The following is a 21,447-nucleotide window of genomic DNA, read 5'->3' as shown; positions in this document are numbered from 1 at the left end:
ATACCATTTGTTTATTTTTGTTGTTGCAATTGCCATGACAGTCTTCTTCATAAAGTCTTTCCCCAGGGTGATATCTTCCAGTGTTTTTCCTATTCTTCCTTTGAGGATTTTTATCATTTCATGCCTTAACATTAGGTCTTTTATCCATCTTGAATCAATTTTTGCGAGTGGAGAAAGGTGAAGATCCAGTTTCAGTCTTTTACATGTGATATCTAGTTCTCCAGCACCATTTATTGAATGGGGATTCTTTCCCCCAGTGTATGTTCATGTTTGGCTTATCGAAGACTAGGTGGCTGTAAGATGTTAGTTTCATTTCCTGATTTTCTATACTATTCCAAATGCCTATGTCTCTATTTTGTGCCAGTACTGTGCTGTTTTGACCACTATGGCCTTGTAGTACAGCCTAAGGGATCAGTAAGTTTTAAAAATGTTCCAGGATACTTATCTAATTCACGATACTTATCTAATTTCTTTGTATCTCTGCTTCCCAATGAGTTGATAGACTATTGTGAAGATTAAATTAGAAAAAGGACAGGGTACTGGGAGAAATATCTCAAAATCTATCCTTCCCTGCTCAAATGCAGTCATTGTCTCAGGTTGAACTGAACGTTCAGCTTCACCCTTATTCCTACTTGGAAATATCCACTCCCCATCTACCCAATGATGGGCCCTTGGCAGTCTCAGATTAAGTGCTCCAGGGCTGTCCCCTTTCATCCAATATCCTACCTCAGCCTCTCATGCCTGGCTTCTCTATGTTTCAGTTCTGTACCAGATGCATGGTACTGTTTTGAAGGGTCTCTACTGGTAGACACATAGGACCACCCCCTATGGGATGGAGCCATGGTCTTCCTTGAAATGAATGGTCACTGCTGGCATCAATCCTTCCAGGCTACAAACAGCAGCCAGATCATGCAGGGAAACTCCTCATTGTCTCTCCAGGCCTCACTCCCTTGTGCCAGGCCTGTTAGGGTGTGGGTTTACTTAAGGTGGCCTCCAGAAGTGGAGGAAAGATGGCCCCTGGCACTTGGGCAAGAGCCTGGCAGAAAGGACCCCCACATCCACAGGTTTCCTCACACCTATCAGTCCCCAAATCCTGTGAATTAACTTCTCAGGGACTCACTGGTTCTTAAACAACAACAACAACAACAACAACTCCCCATTTTTCCCATTATGTCATGTCTGAGATCCCAACACATCTACTTCCTCTGTGAAACATCAACTCTGGCCTCCTGTGTCAGAAGAGATGGAGCCAAAAAACCCACCAGAGATGGCAGGGCCAGGGGCAGTGTGGATTAGATGGGTATTTGTCAAGTAAGAACATCAGGACTGGTAACTGAGTACATGTGGAGGGTGAGGGAAAGGGAGAAACTGAGGCTTACACAAGGGTCTGGCCTGGAATACAGTAGTAGGCACAGAGAAGCTGCTGAGACACAGCATAGTGGAAGGAGAGCTGCTACACTGGGAGGGAAGAGTAAGAGTAATTAGAAATTCTGGAGTTAGGGTGGCACCTGTGGCTCACTGGGTAGGGTGCCAGCCTGATATACCAAGGGTGGTGGGTTTGAACCCGGCCCAGCCAAACTGCAACAAAAAAATAGGTAGGCATTGTGGTGGGCAGCTGTAGTCCCAGCTACGCGGGTGGCTGCTTTACTGTTGAGGCAAGAGAATCGCCTAATCCCAGGAGTTGGAGGTAGCTGTGAGCTGTGATGCCACAGCACTCTACTGAGGGCAATAAAGTGAGACTTTAAAAATAAAAATAAAAATAAATTCTGGAGTTCAGGCTAGAGGTCAGCCTCAAGATCACAAAATGGCAGCTGAATCCCACAGAGTCTGAGCTCTGTCTCCAACATTTCTGAAACCATAACAGCAGAGTTCACAGTAGTAAAACAAAGAAGCTGGCAGGAAAGCAGCCATCTGTTTTGTGAGATTCTCCTGAGTCTCTGTTGCTCATTCTTATTCTCGACTGCCTTTCCTGATGGCACGTCTGGCTCCCTGACTTGATTTCCCCTTTGGCCTTCAGGTCTGCTTTTGTGTCCCAAAAGCTTGGCTCCCTTTCTTTCCTCCCTAAGTTTTCCCTCTCTGGAAACTTGCGCTCCTGAATCCACCTTGGAGCACCTACAAGAACATCCAAGCCAAACACCCCGTGGTTGGCCCTGCTGTTAAGCTCAGCTCACATTCTCAGTTTTTGCACATTCTCAGCATCACCCCAGGAAATCCTTTCTTCTTCCTTTGCTGAGTCCCTTTATTAGAAAATGAGAGAGGGGTGAGACCACATAAGGGGAGCACAGAGAGACTAGAAGAAGGAAGGATCTCAAGAGAAGAAGAACAGTAAAGCAGCCATTAGCCACTTGAAAGACTCTCTCCTCTCTTCTATTGTGTGCTGTTCCGGAACTGTTTTCAAGGGAATTACCTTACATACCTAATTAATAGGTATGAAGAAACAGAGAACCCATGTGTCATTTGTAAATTGGGATTGGAGTCAGATCTTTCACCCTCAAAATGATTCAATTCATTGTAGCGAATGTTATTCCACTCAGAAGTCACAGGTGACAACAGAAACAAAAATAACAGCGACAAAAACACCTGCAACGTGCATAGTCATTTGTTTCTAACAATTATTTACATAAATAATCTCTTCTTTTTTGAGAATATATGTGTCCTTTATAATTCACTTTTGACTGGTATGTGTTGTTCACTAAATATTTAATAGGAAGATAAGAAATGATAGCAGGTGGGGCTGACAGTTTGATTGGTTTGGATTACTTACAAGTCTTTGCTAAGTGACAGGTAAACTGAAGATCTGTGGTACTAAATTTCCTCATAAGTGGTATTAAACCACCAGTTGCATGTTTTATCACTCAATTCTGACCTAAATGACAATTAGTACATTTCTCAAAATGCTACTTGTCCATAATCTATTTGAAACAGATGAAGGAAGTGATACGAGTCAGAATAAGCTAGGTTTTGCTGCAGTGACAAACATTCCCCAGATCTCAGTGGTTTGAACAGCAACAGTTTATTTAAGATTCATGTTCTTTGCTTGTAGGTAGAGGTATCTTCTCAACATCATCTTCACTCAGAGACCCAGCTAGTCACAGTAATACGAAGGAGGAGAATAAAGAATTATTATCCACTCTTAATTCTAGAAGCTTTATATGTCATTCTTCTCACATTGTATTAACCCACAAGTCACACAAACTGGCCTAGGTTCAACAGAGAATTGGAAATAGAAAACTAAGTATTACAAACATGTATAAAATTTGGTGGAACAGGGATAAAAAATAATGTGGAAACAGTCTAAATGCCCACCAACCCAGGAATGGATTAACAAGCTGTGGTATATGTATACCATGGAATACTATTCAGCCATTAAAAAAATGGAGACTTTACATCCTTCATATTAACCTGGATGGAAGTGGAAGACATTATTCTTAGTAAAGCATCACAAGAAGGGAGAAGCATGAATCCTATGCACTCAATTTTGATATGAGGACAATTAATGACAATTAAGGTTATGGGGGGGGGAAGGAAAAGAAGAGAGAGGGAAGGAGGGAGGGGGGTGAGGCCTTGGTGTGTGTCACACTTTATGGGGGCAAGACATGATTGCAGGAGGGACTTTGCCTAACAATTGCAATCAGTGTAACCTGGCTTATTGTACCCTCAATGAATCCCCAACAATAAAATAATAATAATAATAATGTCTAATTTTGTGAACTCTAAGCTCATCAGCAAGATATTCTGCATGAAGTCAAAAGCTCAGAGAAAAATATTGTGCTTCCAGTGCACACTGAAAATTTGAATTATATGATACTTTGAAGTGAGATTTTTTTGAAAAAAATATATAGTCTACCTCTTATTTTATCAATGAAAGTCAAGCAGTTTACATGACATGCCTGAGATCACACAGCTAGTTAGTAGCCTACTCATTTTCAAAATAGGAGCCCTACAAAGGCTATATTTTAAAATCACAATAATAAAGGAACAGTTTTCATGTACAATCATTAATTACTTTTTCATTCTATTTGTAAGGCTAATTGCCTTTTTTCCGATGGAAATAAAATCAAATCATCACTCCCAGATCCCATGTGCTCTGCTTCCTCCTGTAACCTGGATAATCTTAGCAGATAACAAGTTCCCTGTTACTTTCGCTGTGAGATTTTCCTTCAAGCAAAGCCTCAAGGGAAAGCCAGAACATATGCTTAAGCACAACTTTGAAGTTAAATAGAGGGGTTGGAAAATATTAAAGAGACCTAAGAGAGCCTGACTCACTTCAAACAGAGTTCTTCAATAACCACGTGTTTCTAATATTTCACAGAGGAAATGGAAGATATGGAAAATTAATTGAACTACAGCACAAACTATCTTGACCATAAACTTTGGTCTAATTAATTTACCTTCTGAGGTTGCTTAACTATCAAAAATGGAAACGTCAAGTTGGCCTGCACACTTTTCTCACACTTGTTGTCTTGGAATTGAAGACTTGTCTCTGAGAGTTACAGAGAAATAAAAAAATAATAATAATAAAGAAAAGAGAATAAATGACACCTCTGTTATGATATCTGAATAGGCATGACTGAGGATCTTTTAATCATGTGTTGACAATAGGATTGAACTTGAGGACTATGGTTAAGAAATGGCCAGTGAAAAATCATCTATGTCTTTAATGAAGACAATTTTGCATTATCTGGTTAAGATGTAAGGTGTATGAAATCAGAAGGTAAATTAGTAAATCATGGCATCATTCAAGTTTTCTGCTCCAAATGTGGTCCCACTGTAGGACCTTCTTCTTGACCATGTGCTTAACAGTCACTTTAGCATGGGTCCTGTGATGGGGTAGCAACTCAAGCTCAGAGAGTTAGCAGGTGTTTCTTTAAATGAAGCTGAAATTTGCCCTGCCAAAATTCTTCCACCATTTGTTCTTAGCTTTGTCCTCTAAGGTAAAACAGAAAAAATCTATTCCTTCTTCCTACTCTTTCAAATATTTGAAAGCAGTTTTTATGTTTCCATTTGAATTTTTATAACACATAATGTAAGCTACCTACTAAGAACCTTACAGATACCTCAAGTGTGTCAAGCAAGGTACTTACCTAGCCAGACCATGGGTCTGTGTTCTGCTCATGTAGAAAGACTGTGTTCTTTGAAATCACGCACGCCATCATATTTCAGAAGTTGAAATTCTACCTGTCTTACTGAGTGTATTTCCTGGAAAAAACACTTTGGAACAAGAAAAAGCAAATTTGGAAAACTGAGGCCCTAAGGGCACAGCAACACTTTAATCTCCTGGATGTTTCCAGTGGCTGATAGCCCGTGATAGCAATGAGCAGGAATTTGCTCAGTACAATTATTGTTGTGCTGCTTCTCTTTTGAATGTGTTGGGGTGGGGGGAATGAGAGGGCTGGCCTTTACAGGGACATCCACATATTTCTTCTTCTTTAGTTTTATTTAATAATCAAAAAAAATTTAATGTGAACTCTTGCTAGACTGGAAAGGAAGGAAAGAAGATATGAAACCCAAAGAACTATAGCAAATGAGAACCCCAAAGTAATAGGATATGATAACAGAGTAGAAATGGGAAAGATGTTCTCCTTAGCTGAAGAAGAAATTGTTTGATGGTTAAGATAAAACACAGAATCAAATCATGAGAGCTACCTACCCTTAGCAATGGACTTCCTGTTGTCTTGTCAAACCTAGAGCCAAAGCATTCCATATATTCCATGTTATTCTTACAAAGACTATGTGGTTGTCATCCAGTCAGTCTGAACAGTGTAGATAAAACACCAGTAACCATTTATGTTGGGTTCATCATTTGTCATGGATAAGATCTCCAAACTCTTATGATTCACTATAAAGTTCTCATCAGGAAATTTCTTCCCATGGATGAACTTGCCACCAGAGTCGTTGTAAATTCTCCACCCCAGCACTTAAACTGCATAAAAATTCTGTGAAAGCATAAACCTTACAAGAAAATCCTTTCTTGCCATTGCAAAAACCATTGACATTTTCTGCTGATCTTTGGAACTTGGCCTAATACAGCTTGAAAGAGGTATAGCCTGGGCAATCCATGTGGGTGTTACATAAGGGAGCTGACCAGGGCTGCAAACAGGAGCAGAGTGGACTAGAAAATCTGGTGCTCTGACTGATGACATCTGAAAAACAAGGACCCAGACACACTTTAAGAGGACAAATTGGAAAGTACATATACAAACACCTCTGCTAATTATGTTAATATTTATGATTTAAACCATATTTCTCACAGGAACAAAGGATACATAAGTATATTTTAAAATATATTACAGTGGAATTAGAAGTTGAATGTATGGAGTTCAGTATTTTGTTTTAAAGAATGTCTTTGCCATATGGGAGCTGCTCATCTGAACTTTGCCTAATTTACAAGCAAGTGAATTGAGGCACAAAAATGTTGACCACCCTACTTGGTCTCTCAGCAGCACTCAAAACTACTGATCTTTGCTTCCTTCTTAAAACATTCTATGAACATGACAGGATCCCATGGAAACTATGCCACACAATCTTACCTGCCTGGCCATAAACAGTATTTCTGTATGGAGGAGGCTTGCTATTGTGCTACAGCTTTTGAAGAGACACCAGGAAATAGGAAGAAAGACCTTTCTAAATACCGAAGGATCTTGTAGTTCTGACTGATAATCCCTCTCTGGCGTGTCCACACCCACAGACAGGTGGTCCCAGCCTAAATATCACCTTCCTCAGTTCATTTCTCCCTTCCTGTCCGTTGCTATTGTACGTCAGGGGAATTATGACACAAATTCATTTTCCTTGAGGTTGGTTTCCAGTTAAGTCACATTTTTCTTTTCTATTCCATATCAGTCATATTTTCCTATTTCTTTGCATGTTTAGTAGTTTGGATTGTATTCTCAACACTGTGGGTATTTTGTTGTAGAGACATTGGATTCTGTTATGTTCCTCCAAAGAGTGTTGTTTTCATTGCTGTTTTATTTTAGCAGGCACTTAAATTGCCTGTATTTAAACGCCAACATTTCTGCTTTCAGCAGTGGGAGGCAGTTCAGCTATCAGTTTTGCTCTTTTAACTTTAACTGGGATATGCGGATTCTGTTCTATGCATTGACAGTTGAACGGTCAGCAAAAAAACTGGGATGAATAGGAATTTGGGGCTCCTCCTTTCTGGTTCTCACTTTTCTACAATTCCCTCTCTTTTTTCAGTGGTTGGGGTAGCCCCAAAGTTTGTCTTCTAGTTCTTTAAGCTAATAAGACTGTGGGTATTAGCAGGTTTTAGCCTATAAAAACGGGGCTAAGTGAGTGTGGTCTTTCTTCATGTTAAAAGTTATAAAAAAGTTGGGACACTCATATAGTGTTGGTCCACTGGTTCTTTCTTCCAAGGGTAGAACCCATTCCAGTTTTCCAGTTTCTGCCTATTCTCCATTGCTGTAATATGCACACACACTGTTGTATATATACACACTTGTGTGTATATATAAACTCTGAATATATACATATATTCAGCATGTATATATATGACTAAATACTCATACATATGTGAGTATGTAGATATTCATGTTACATTATTCATATTTCTCTGCCTCAGCATTAGCGTCAAGGCAACTCCAGCGTTTGAATCTCTAATTCACTAGTTGTCTTAGTTGTGTGACTCTGAGACTGTTTTCTAAAGCATAAAATTAACATAGTAATCCCTATTTTATAAAATCATTATAAGAAATAGAGCGATTGTACCAGCAAGTCTACTCTCACCACCTCAGCCCCCAATTAGCACATGGCTAATTGCCAAATATAGACTACTGAGTCTATCAGAATCCCATGAGGAATTCTTTGTTTTTGTTTTTTAATGGAGCATTGCAAAATTCTCAGAGGAGATACTGAAGCCATCCATGGACCTTTTTTGTTTGTTTGTTTGTTTTCTTGTTTTTTGTTTTGTTTTGTTTTGTTAACAGAGTCTCCCTCTGTCACCCATGTGGGAATATAGCAGTGTACTCACAGTTTACTGCAACCTCAAACTCCTGGGCTCAGGTGATCCTCCTGCCTCATTGCCTCAGCCTCCTGTGTAGCCAGGACTACAGGTGTGCACTAACATGCCCAGCTAATTTCTTTTTATTTTACAGACAGGGTCTCACTATGTTGTCTAGGCTGATCTCAATCTCCTTCTCTCAAGCAATCTGCCTTTCCTTCCAAAGCTCTGGAATTACAGGCATGAGCCACTGAGCCTGGAGGAGCTTGTGTTTTTAATGATCTTCTCCATGGACTATTTCTTAGACAGCAGCTATTTTTCCAATCAAACTGATGATGATATACTTTCCTTTCCTTCTGCTGAAAATATTCAAGCCTTTCCAGAACAATAGTTAAATTCTGAATAAGTAATTTGCTGTAGAAGTGCCAGTGTCAAGGGGAGGCGGAGCATGATGGTGAATGGGATGGACGTGTAGCCCACCTCTCCCAAGTCATCAGGTTAGAGGAAAGTGGGTCTGGACCTCTTCCCCACGTGGATTATTGGTATGGACAGACAGCTGGAGATGTGCAGTGAATTGGCAGATTGCTGTATATGAGGTGTAATTTAAAACCATGGACTCTGTTGCAGAGATTTTCCCTGGTTGGCCGTGCTGGCTGGCAGGCCCCTCCCTCACGGAGGACAGCAGCTTGCAATTCCTGGCAAAACTAAACTGATGAAAATTTATTCCTGAGCAGAGTTTGGCACCCGAAAGGGGAGCCACTCAGAATCACAAGGAACTAAGCAACCCGATGGAAAATTGAAGAGAAAATTGAAGTGAAGGGATCCTGCCCGGGAAACAGACATTTTGAATTCTCCGAAATGGCAGGCACCTTCCCCCAGAACAACAGGAGTGATTAAACAGACAGACCATTCCTGGTGGGGAATATTGGTGTGGGCTGGTAGTTCAGGCTGTGTGGCGAACTAGCGGGTGGCTGGTCTCAAAACTCCAGTGCCACAAAAACTGAGTATAAGGTTTCTGTGCGCTGCACCTGCAGTGGCAGCCAGAAGTGGCAGCACCCGTGGGACCCAGCAGCAGCCTCGGCAGCCATCAGCAGCCACGGTAGCCAGCAGCAGCGAGACCCAGTGGCTGCCAGCCCCTCCCCCACAGCCGATTGCAGTTGCCAGTTTGCAAGAGAATGTGGGAGCAGAGTGGAAAGATTTGTGAAGCGTGGACTCCTGCACTGAGTTGGGAGGTCAGATAGGAGTGCTGTCTGGAACAGAGCAGCTGAGGTTGCACAACAATTAGGTAACAAAACTTTTACAGAAACTTCAAAATGGTGATCAGCGAGGTAGGGCAGTTACCATGGTAACAGTATAAATGGTGAATCAGGTATAAGCCTGGGGAATCACTCACAGCGCCACCTGGTGTCAGAAAGTATATTGCATTATAAATATATTCCTACGAAAGTTGATCCCTACATCACACATATAGATGTATATTTCTACAGATATACAAGAATAATACTTTTGTGGTTGGTGCCTTTTTTTTTCTTTTTTTCCTTTCTCATCATTTTCATGGAGGAACTATTATTAATTTTTATTATTTTTATATATATAGATTTTTTATTTTTATTTTTTCTATTTTTAATTTTTTATTTCTTCTTTTTTAACTTTTTTATGAACACCACTTTTTATTTTTCCCTTCTCTCTTCTGCTTCTTCCATTCTTATGGTTTATGAGAGTGCTAACATCAGATTTCTAGAGGGTTGTTTGTTTCTTCATTTTGTTTGCATGTTTTTTACTTTTTTTCTCAATTATTTTATGATTAACATTATTTTTATGGTAGTTGTTTTTTTCTTGTTGTTGTTGTTGTCTGTATGTCTATGGGTTTCTGACTGTTTGTGTATCTGTGGGCTTGTGTGTCTGGTAGCCTTTTTATCTGTTTATTTGCTCATTTGGTCTCAATGAGTTTGGTGTTTCAATCTGCAATTCTGAGCTCACAGCACTCCCCTCCACTCTCACTCTGAGGTCTGGAGGCCTGTACCCCAGGAGGCCAGATTCTTGGGTGATTTCTTGAGGGGTGTGGACAGGACCTGGACTGCAGCTGGTCAGTGCTGACTCTGTGGCACAGGAGTGAGGTGACAACAGTTGGCTGAGAGGGAACCACCCTGGAGCAGCAGTGCCCTGAGGCGCAGAGCAGCAGCCATTTTTGGCAACAATAGGGCCCACCCCCAAGATATTCCGAAGCCACAACCCCTGTCTCCTTGGGCAACCAGGGGAGGCTGGGCATCTTCTCAGATGGCAACCACTGCGGAACAGATCTGGGACTGAAACACAGGCCCTGTGAGTAAAGGGTTTGCCTGAGGTGGAGCATAAGGACTAGAAAACTCATGTGCAGAGCCAAGAAATTCCCAGTGCGGGGCTGAGCCAGAGGACAACTTTACTGAGCCTAAGATGCACCTGGCCCTCATGGGATCATTAGCCTATAGACAAAGGAAGGCAGGAGGCTAGAGCTGACCGTGCTATGAATACAAACCTGCAGGAGTAAAGACAGGGCCTGATGCACAGGTTCTGGGATCTCAAAACAGCTTCTCTTCTGCAGAGGAATTTAGCAGGGACAGAAACAAATTCTCACAAAGTTGTTCTGTTCTGTCAGTAACATCAATCAGGGGTGGGGCTGGAACTGAGTGAACATCCCCCACCCTCAATCAAGCGCCCAAGGTTGTCGGGCCTCACCACCCCCTGCTGGATAAAGGCAGAGAGCAGTGGCCTGGCTGAGCAGATACAGATTCTCTTGTGATTCAGGCAGGTGCAAGCTCCTGGAGTATCTGCTCACTGGAGGCAACTGAGTCACAGCCTTGCGGGGCTATCAGTGACTGGGTGTGACACAGGTACAAGGTGGAGAAGGAGGCATCAGGCTTCCCAGACTACTCTATTTGCCGGGTGGGTCCTCCTGACTTCATGGAGCACCGGAGCAAGTAATATTTGAGTTGTCACAAGTTCCCAGAGACCTTTTAAGCTCTCCCACTGGAGACAGGTGCTGACTGAGATAATTGATTTGGACCTTTTGAATGGAGCCAATCACCTGAGGACTATTCAAGTGGTGCCCTGGGTGTGTGGTTGTAGGAAGGTTTGATTTTCCTTTTCCAGTTGTTGCCTGTGGGGGGCGGGGTGACTTAATTGCTGGTATTTCTCCACAGCTGAGGCTTCAATCCAGAGTAACTGTTTCACTAGGGTCGAACAGAGACCAGCTGAATACAAGACAACCACTTAGCCCCACCACACCAAATAGGACCCCCAGTTTCTCAGGCCATAGAACTATACGGGTCATCAACAAAGCTCAAGGGGAAAAGTCAAACGGTGTAAAATAATCATGGGGTAGAATCAGCAGAAAAACTCAGGCAACATGAATAACCAGAATAGATCAAACCCCCCAAGGAAAGATATGGTAGATGTAACTGAAGATCCCATTCATAAACAGCTGTCCAAAATGTCAGAAATCCAATTCAGAATTTGGATTGCAAACAAGATCAATAAAATGGAGGAAAATTTGGAATTAGAATTTTAAAGAGCAATTCAAAAGTCAGAATTAGAAATTCAAGGAGAAATTCAAAAGTTGGCTCAAGAATTTAATGAATTTAAAGACAAAACCACCAAAGATTTTGACTCACTGAAGCAAGAATTTGCAGCTCTCAAAGATCTGAAAAATACAGTAGAATCCCTCAGTACCAGATTGGAGCAAGCAGAAGAAAGGATTTCTGACATTGAAGACAAAGCGTTTGAACGCTCCCAAACTCTCAAAGAGGAAGAGAAATGGAGAGCAAAAACAGATCATTCTCTCAGAGAGCTCTGGGATAATTCGAAGAAGGCTAATATCTGCCTCATTGGAATCCCTGAAAGTGATAAAGTGGCCTCACAAGGCACAGAGGCCCTTCTTCATGAAATTATGAAAGAGAATTTTCTAGACACACCAAAAGATTCTGAAATTCAGATAGCAGTTTCAGAACCCCAGCACGACTCAATCCGAATAAGACATCCCCCAGGCATGTCATAATTAACTTCACTAGTGTTAAGATGAAAGAGAAAATTCTGCAAACAGCCAGTTGTAAGAAATCCATTACCTACAAGGGGAAGAATATTAGAATGACTGCAGACCTCTCTGCTGAAACTTTTCAAGCCAGAAGAGGATGGCCATCAACTTTTAATCTCCTAAAACAAAATAACTTTCAATCCCGGATCCTGTATCCAGCTAAACTGAGTTTCATTTATGATGGAGAAATTAAATACTTTAATGACATTCATATGTTGAAGAAATTTGCCATTACAAACCAGCTCTTCAGGATATTCTCAGACCTATCCTCCATAACGACAAACCCAATCCTCTACCACAAAATTAAACTCACTCAGAAACTTTTGATCAAACTCCAACTTCCACAGTGGCAAAAGGATTAAAAATGTCCACTGGACTTTCGAAAAACTTGATATTCAAAATTTTACCAGACTTATCAATATTCTCCATTAATGTGAATGACTTATACTGTCTAACTGGATACAAAAACTTACGCCAGATATTTGCTGCATACAAGAGTCACATCTTACCTTAAAAGATAAATATAGACTCAGGGTGAAAGGATGGGTGTCCATATTTCAAGCAAATGGTAGCCAGAAAAAAGCAGGTGTTGCAATTTTATTTGCAGACACAATAGGCTTTAAGTCAACAAAAGTAAGGAAGGATAAGAATGGTAACTTCATATTTGTTAAGGGTAATATTCAATATGATGAGATTTCAATTATGAATATTTATGCACCCACCCAGAATGCACCTCAATTTATAAGAGAAACTCTAGCAGACATGAGCAACTTGATTTGCACTAGCTCCATAATAGTTGGACATTTCAACACTCCTTTGGCAATGTTGGATAGATCCTCCAATAAGAAGCGGAGCAAAGAAATTTTAGATTTAAACCTAACAATCCAACATTTGGATTTAGCAGACATTTACAGAACTTTTCATCCCAATAAAACTGAATACACATACTTCTCATCAGCCCACGGAACATACTCCAAAATCAATCACATCTTAGGTCACAAGTCTAACCGCAGTAAATTTAAAGGAATAGAAATTATTCCTTGCATCCTCTTGGAGCACCATGGAATAAAAGTTGAACTCAGTAACAATAGGAACCTGCATTCTCATACAAAAACATGGAAGTTAAATAACTTTATGCTGAATGATAACTGGGTCAGAGATGAGATCAAGAAGGAACTTGCCGAATTTTAGGAACAACACGACAATGAAGACACGAATTATCAGAACCTCTGGGATACTGCAAAGGCAGTCCTAAGAGGGAAATTTATAGCACTGCAAGCCTTCCTCAAGAGAATGGAAAGAGAGGAAGTTAACAACTTAATGGGACATCTCAAGCAACTGGAAAAGGAAGAACGTTCCAACCCCAAACCCAGTAAAAGAAAAGAAATAACCAAAATTAGAGCAGAATTAAATGAAATTGAAAACAAAAGAATAATACAACAGATCAATAAATCAAAAAGTTGGTTTTTTGAAAAGGTCAATAAAATAGATAAACCTTTGGCTAACCTAACCATGAAAAAAAGAGTAAAATCTCTAATTTCATCAATCAGAAACAACAAAGACGAAATAACAACAGACTCCTCGGAAATTAAAAAAATCCTTAATGAATATTACAAGAAACTTTATTCTCAGAAATATGAAAATTTGAAGGAAATTGACCAATACATGGAAGCACATCAACTTCCAAGACTTAGCCAGAATCAAGTGGAAATGTTGAACAGGCCAATATCAAGTTCTGAAATACCATCAACAATACACAATCTCCCTAAAAAGAAAAGCCTGGGACCAGATGGCTTCACGTCAGAATTCTACCAAACCTTTAAAGAGGAACTAGTACCTATGTTACTCAACCTGTTCCAAAATATAGAAAAAGAAGGAAGACTACCCAACACGTTCTATGAAGCAAACATCAACCTGATCCCCAAACCAGGAAAAGACCCAACAGGAAAAGAAAATTATAGACCAATGTCATTAACGAATATAGATGCAAAAATATTCAAGAAGATCCTAAACAGAATCCAGCAACACATAAAACAAATTATATATCATGACCAAGTTGGTTTTATCCCAGGGTCTCAAGGCTGGTTTAAAATATGTAAATCTATAAGTATAATTCAGCACATAAACAACTTAAAAAACAAAGACCTTATGATTCTCTCAACTGATGCAGAAAAAGCTTTTGATAATATCCAGCATCGCTTTATGATCAGAATACTTAAGAAAATTGGTATAGAAGGGACATTTCTTAAACTGATAGAGGCCATCAACAGCAAACCCACAGCCAATATTGTATTAAATGGAGTTACATTGAAATCATTTCCACTCAGAATAGGAACCAGACATGGCTGCCCATTGTCTCCACTGCTCTATAACATTGTAATGGAAGTTTTAGCCGTGGCAATTAGGGAAGAAAAGGCGATCAAGGGTATCCATATAGGGTCAGAAGAGATCAAAATTTCACTCTTCATAGATGATATGATTTTATATCTGGAAAACACTAGGGATTCTACTACAAAACTCTTAGAAGTTATCAAGGAATACAGCAGATTCTCAGGTTACAAAATCAACACTCATAAATCAGTAGCCTTTATATATACCAACAATAGTCAAGCAGAAAAAACAGTTAAGGACTCTATTCCGTTCACAGTAGTGCCAAAAAAGATGAAAAATATGTGAGTTTATCTAACAAAGGATGCGAAGGATCTCTATAAAGAGAACTATGAAACTCTAAGAAAAGAAATAGCTGAAAATGTTAACAGATGGAAAAACATACCATGCTCATGGCAGGGATGAATCAACATTGTCAAAATGTCCATACTACCCAAAGCAATTTACAATTTTAATGTAATCCCTATTAAAGCTCCACTGTCATACTTTAAAGATCTTGAAAAAACAATACTTCGTTTTATATGGAATCAGAAAAAACCTCGAATAGCCAAGACATTACTCAGAATTAAAAACAAAGCAGGAGGAATCACACTACCAGACCTCAGACTATACTATAAATCGATAGTGATCAAAACAGCATGGTACTGGCAAAAAACAGAGAAGTAGATGTCTAGAACAGACTAGAGAACCAAAAGATGAATCTAGCTACCTCCATTATTTGGTCTTTGACAAGCCAGTTAAAAACATCCAGTGGGGAAAAGATTCCCTATTTAACAAATGGTGCTGGGTGAACTGGATGGCAACCTGTAGAAGACTGAAACTGGACCCACACCTTTCACCATTAACTAAAATAGACTCTCACTGGATTAAAGACTTATACTTAAGACATGAAACTATAAAAATACTAAAGAAAGTACAGGGAAAACCCTTGAAGAAATTGGTCCGGGCGAGTATTTTATGAGGAGAAACCCCCCGGGCAATTGAAGCAACTTCAAAAATACACTACTGGGACCTGATCAAACTAAAAAGCTTCTGCACAGCCAAGAACACAATAAGTAAAGCAAGCAGACAGCACTCAGAATGGGAGAGGATATTTGCAGGTTATGTCTCTGGATTTAATAACCAGAATCCACAGAGAACTCAAACGCATTAGCAAGAAAAGAACAAGTGATCCCATCGCAGGCTGGGCAAGGGACTTGAAGAGAAACGTCTCTGAAGAAGACAGCTACAGACATATGAAAAAATGCTCATCATCTTTAATCATCAGAGAACTGCAAATCAAAACTCCTTTGAGATACCATCTAACTCCAGTAAGATTAGCCCATATCACAAAATCCCAAGACCAGAGATGTTGGCATGGATGTGGAGAAAAGGGAACACTTCTACACTGCTGATGGGAATGCAAATTAATACATTCCTTTTGGAAAGATGTTTGGAGAACACTTAGAGATCTAAAAATAGATCTGCCATTCAATCCTGTAATTCCTCTACTGGGCATATACCCAGAAGACCAAAAATCACGTCATAACAAAGATATTTGTACCAGAATGTTTATTGCAGCGCAATTCACAATTGCTAAGTCTTGGAAAAAGCCCAAGTGCCCATAGATCCTCGAATGGATTAATAAATTGTGGTACATGTATACCATGGATTATTATGCAGCCTTAAAGAAAGATGGAGACTTTACCTCTTTCGTGTTTACATGGATGGAGCTGGAACATATTCTTCTTAGTAAAGTATCTCAAGAATGAAAGAAAAAGTATCCAATGTACTCAGCCCTACTATGAAACTAATTTATGGCTTTCATATGAAAGCTATAACCCAGTTATAACCTAAGAATACAGGGAAGGGGGAGCGGGAGGGGAGGAAGTGTGAGGATAGACAGAGGGAGGGTGATTGGTGGGTACACCTATGGGGTATCTTACAAGGGTACATGTGAAACTTAGTAAATGTAGACTATAATTGTCTTAACACAATAACTAAGAAAATGTGAGGAAGGCTATGTTAACCAGTGAGATAAAAATGTGTCAAACTGTTTATAAAATCAGTGTATGGTGCCCCATGATTGCATTAATGTACGCAGCTATGATTTAATATTAATAAAAAAATTTAAAAAATAAAAAAAGAAGTGCCAGTGTCTATTTAAGAAAAAAAATAAAAACAGTATCATAGAACTATTTATAATAACAACAATAAATGCAGTAGCATATAATTTATTTTTTAAGACTCCCTCAGGACTGAAATATAAAGCTATGATAGTATGTACAGAAATAACTTGAAGTTTGGAGTATATAACAAAAGGTTATTAATAGGGGACCAAACTAACGTATAATTGAGTATGGGAACCAAACTGTAACAGACCCACGATTTCTTACTTTCCTTCCTTGCTAGACTCTGAATATTATGTATACAGCCCCTAATGAAGACAGAGTTAGGCAGGGTGTAATGGTCTACCTGCATAGTTGCTTGGTAGCCTTTGACCATGAGGAATATATACAAAACAGTGCCTGTTCCAGGAGTGAGCATTTCCTGTAAATTGTCTTCCTCTCATTCTGTTCTCTTGAAAGTCCCATTAGCATCTACATAGCTTGGCCACCAATAAGTAGATTACCAATGCTTTTCAAAGTGGATTAGTATTCCTTATGCATTTAATTAAAGTGGCCCTCATTCTATCATCCTTAAAATCAAAATTATGCAGAGAAAAAATTCTCATGTGCAGACATTGACTACCAATATGTCTCCCCATTGGGTCCCTAATGTGATCCTGTTGGCTGCAGAGTTTATAATTCCTGGAATAACATACAATTCTGTGCTGATTACTGAGAACAGAGGTGTTAGCTTTTCCATGAGAAGGAAGGAGGTAACAGAGTCATATCCTTGACATAATATGGATCTCACACTTTCTCACAAGATGCCAGTGCGAGTCCTTTCGTTAAGAGAAACAATATTAACACATTCCTCAAGATGGTAAACGTGAAAAGCAAGAAGTCAGGTCAGGGTATTTCTCTGGCTCAGGGATGGACTCAGCTCATTAATAGATGAACTCAGGTCATTAATAGAAGGACTTAGGTCATTAAGAGATGGACTCAAATCATTAACCTCATTCTCATCTGAAAATACCATCCCAGGACTTGGTGCAAAAGAAATTATTTCATACATGGGCTGACTTACTGCTCTGGCCTGCAGCTGGGTTTCCATTTTACATGGCTCATCTTATGACAGCAAATATTTTAGCCCTGAGTCATTTGATGCCCTGAAATGCACTTCCTGCCTCACTTTTTCATAAGGACAATAACAAATCACCACAAAATTTCTACCCTAGTGGTTTGTAGCTATTGCAACCCATTAAAATCACCTGGAAAACAATTTTAAAATTACATGCCTGGGCCTCAATCTCAGAACTTCTAATTAAACAAATCTGGAGGGGGGCCCAGGTATAGTATTTTCCTCAAAGCACTCCAGGTAATTTTGTGGTTGAGGTTCCCTCTAATTCTTCTCTTTCCGTCTGAGGTTTGCCAAAATGAGCCTTTGCAGGTTCCAAGAAGATAAAATATTTCTTTCTTGCCTTTTTGAGTTAATTATCCTAAAGAGTATTTTTACCTAAACTACAGAGAATATCCATCTGTTGCATCTGACTTTGCCTCTATCACTTGACTTTCAAAATAGCAATGGACTGTGTGTGGAAGAGGGAGCCCTTGAGAGGAGGGGCCAGGCTCACCACATTGCCGTTGCAGTGTAGGTTCCTCAGGGAAAGGCAGGGGATGGTGAGACAGGAATGCTGAATGCTACTGCTCTAGAAAGAATCAGGGGAGACAGCGGGTTTGGGCTGGAGTGACTAGTTGGGAGGGGAGAATTCGACAAGGACAAATGATCAAGATACTCTGTGCTGCAGAGTTAAAGACAGGCGGTAGACCAGTAATTTTCAACCAGTGTGCTGTGAGAGGATTTTATGTGTGCTGCAAACATTTTTAAAGGTCATTCATTATTTTCAAAAGAAGTTCAAAGCACGGTATGTATATTCTTTTTTTTACTTTCTTTTTTTGATCAACATAATTTAAGTGTGTCAAGAAGTTTAACCATAGGTTCAAGTGTACTGTGAGATTAAAAAGGTTGAAAAACACTGCTTGGACATTGGTGACCACACTCACTGGGCGGACTGGGTGACCAATGGGTCCCCAAAGAGCTGTTTCTAACTTGCCGTGTCCTTGTTTATAACAGTCAGCGAAGCCCAGTGGATTTCCTTCCTTCCTAGAAGTGTGCTCTGTGCCACTGTGCTGATGCCCCACACATATGCAAAATGTTTACCCTGATGATCAGACTGTATTTTAGAGAAGCTCTCTGGGTGATGTTCAAAAATGTCATTAGACTGCCCTGTCTGTAATGACACCCAAGAGAGCACCAAGATGACACGAATGAGACTCATCTCGAGCAATTGATGATGCCGGGTATCAAATTTACTTCTGATTTGAAGTTCACCAGACATAGCAAGACACTGCCCACCAGTGTTCCTGCAGAAAGGTCAAGGCTGTCAGCCTCCCAGCCCCCAAGTGTCAGTTTGTTCCTGCGTTAGGACGCGCTGACTCAGGCTTCTCGTGAGCTCTGAGAACTGCATGGCGCACATCGCTCTGACAGCAGAGCCAGCTCAGGTACAGAGCATCTCCCTTTTATCCCACACCTTTCAGTGTCTCCCCTGTGGTGACATCGGGCATAACATGAAGATTATGCAAATGAGATTCAGTAGGAATCACTGGTCATACCTAGGACCAAGTTCACTTCTGATTCAAACTCCATAAACAATAGCAAGACATGACAATTTGCAGATAAATTACATCACTATGTGGCATTTTTCCAGTGAGCCATGTCCTATAAATCCATAAATTTCAGGTTTATTTACAACAAGCAACTGGCACAGACTTGGTACACCCTGCTAAAAACAGCTCATAGACAGAGACTCTTATCTTTCTGCTGGTAAATACCACTCACGTGGTTTTCCAGGAACTCTCATTTATTAGTGTGAGTTTTCAAGAGAATTTGGGTCAACTGTTTCTTTCCCAGGTGTCCCAAGTAAAAGTCCAAAATAGGTGTCCAGCCTGCTGCTGACCTATTCCTTTCCAGCACTGATCATTTTTTTTTAAATGCTTCCATCTTGACATCACCAGAAACCTCTGGAGATGTCAGGGCAAGATTCTTCTTCCCTGAGTAGGGGATATTCAAACTTGGAAAAATTAAGCAAATACGCCAGGGTCTTAAAGTAAGTTGGGAATAAAACAACTCAAGAAATTCCACCCCTGCTTTCTATATTCTGTGTTATATTTTTTCTTGAAGATCATGATTCTTCCTCCAGAACAAGATGCAAGTCACCCTGGAAACCTATAAGTATGCACACACACACAGAGAGCCACAAAAGGTATACACATTTTAAGAAAGGAAAAAACTGCACTAAATCTGTAATAGTCAAGCCATGTTTGACATCTTCAATTACAAGAGGTGCTCAAATGTGACTTTCAATCATCTTTTGTTACTGGTATATATTATTACAATTCTAAAACAGCTTTTTCCTGTCTTAAAATGTATATATAGTTTTGGGCACACTCTGCGTATATATGAATAAATCACTTCAGGAACATTGTTTTAAATAATAACCATTGTATCATGTACTATGTGCTATTTTAACTACTGAAAGCCATAAATCCCCGAGCTCTGAGCTGTGTGAGTGATGGAGGAGCTGACAGATGTTTTTCCAGCCACTGCTTCCAATGAGAAGGGGGAAGCCTTCAGGGTTGTACTAATAATGATCTATTCCCTTATGCAAACATGAAAGTTCATCATCTAACATATGTGTCATGCTCTCATCACATTCATCTTTGAATCGCTGGTGCCTGGGACAAAGCACCATGCACTTGGTAGGTATATATTAAATACTTTTGTTGGACTAAACCACCTATGCTTGGACACTCACCATAAACTTTTAAAGTGGCCAGTTCAGAAATTATCTTCACTTTACAAATGAGGGGAGCAATGCTTAAGAAAATTAAATGGCATTTCCAAGTTCACAGGTAGTAAGTATCTAAATTAGGGCTTATGCCCAGATCTCAATGAAGTCAAGGAGGGTTCTCCTTCCCACTCTCTGGGCTGCAACTTCTTGGCTTTTTCTACAGTGTCAAGGTCAGCATGGCTACTCAGTAATCTTTACATTGGTTATATAATCTTGACCTCTAATAATCCCCAGCTTAATTCTTGCTATTGAAGATGCAGAAACTGAAAATGTTCTAGACCCTGGCATCAGTGAGGTTGCAGAAGGAGGAGAGAATCCTGGCACTTCGTGCAAAGGTTCTGCCACCAAACACCTGCCTTCCCGGAAAAAGATGCTTCGCCTAAAAGCCTCCTTTCCCTCACCTGTAAGAAACCCAAGTGGAGAATTTGTTACTGTGCCCCCTTTAATTTCTAAAAGTCTCATGACTCTCCTGTGGCTATTTCATTTCCTAGATTATGCATCTGTTTAGATGGGTCTCAAGACACTGAAATTATATTTTCCATTTTCGTGGCGAGGAAGTTTAATTTCAGTACCTGTAAAACCCCCAGGCAAAATGCAGTCGAGGTTATCATCTTCAAACGCCAGGATTAACCCAGAGCAGAGCAATAAACCTCATCTTAACTCAGGTTTGAATCCCTTTTGTGCCTTGTAGATGTTTCCTTTCAAGCGCAGAAATTGTGGAGAACCAGAAGGCACATTTAATACAACTTGCACTTTAGGATAAGCCAGAATAATGACCCGGAGCTCCCGCTGACTAAAGAAAACTGGTTGAAAGTTAACCAGAGAGGCGGCGCCTGTGGCTCAGTGGGTAGGGTGCGGGCCCCATATACCGAAGGTGGCGGGTTCAAACCCGGACAACTGCAACGACAACAACAACAAAAATAGCCTGGCGTTGTGGTGGGCGCCTGTGGGCCCAGCTACTTGGGAGGCTGAGGCAAGAGAATCGCTTAAGCCCAACAGTTGGAGGTTGCTGTGAGCTGTGACACCACAGCACTCTACCGA

Source organism: Nycticebus coucang, chromosome 21 (assembly GCF_027406575.1).
Source record: "Nycticebus coucang isolate mNycCou1 chromosome 21, mNycCou1.pri, whole genome shotgun sequence".
In the NCBI taxonomy this organism is placed as follows: domain Eukaryota; kingdom Metazoa; phylum Chordata; class Mammalia; order Primates; family Lorisidae; genus Nycticebus; species Nycticebus coucang.
This window is presented reverse-complemented; position numbering follows the sequence as displayed.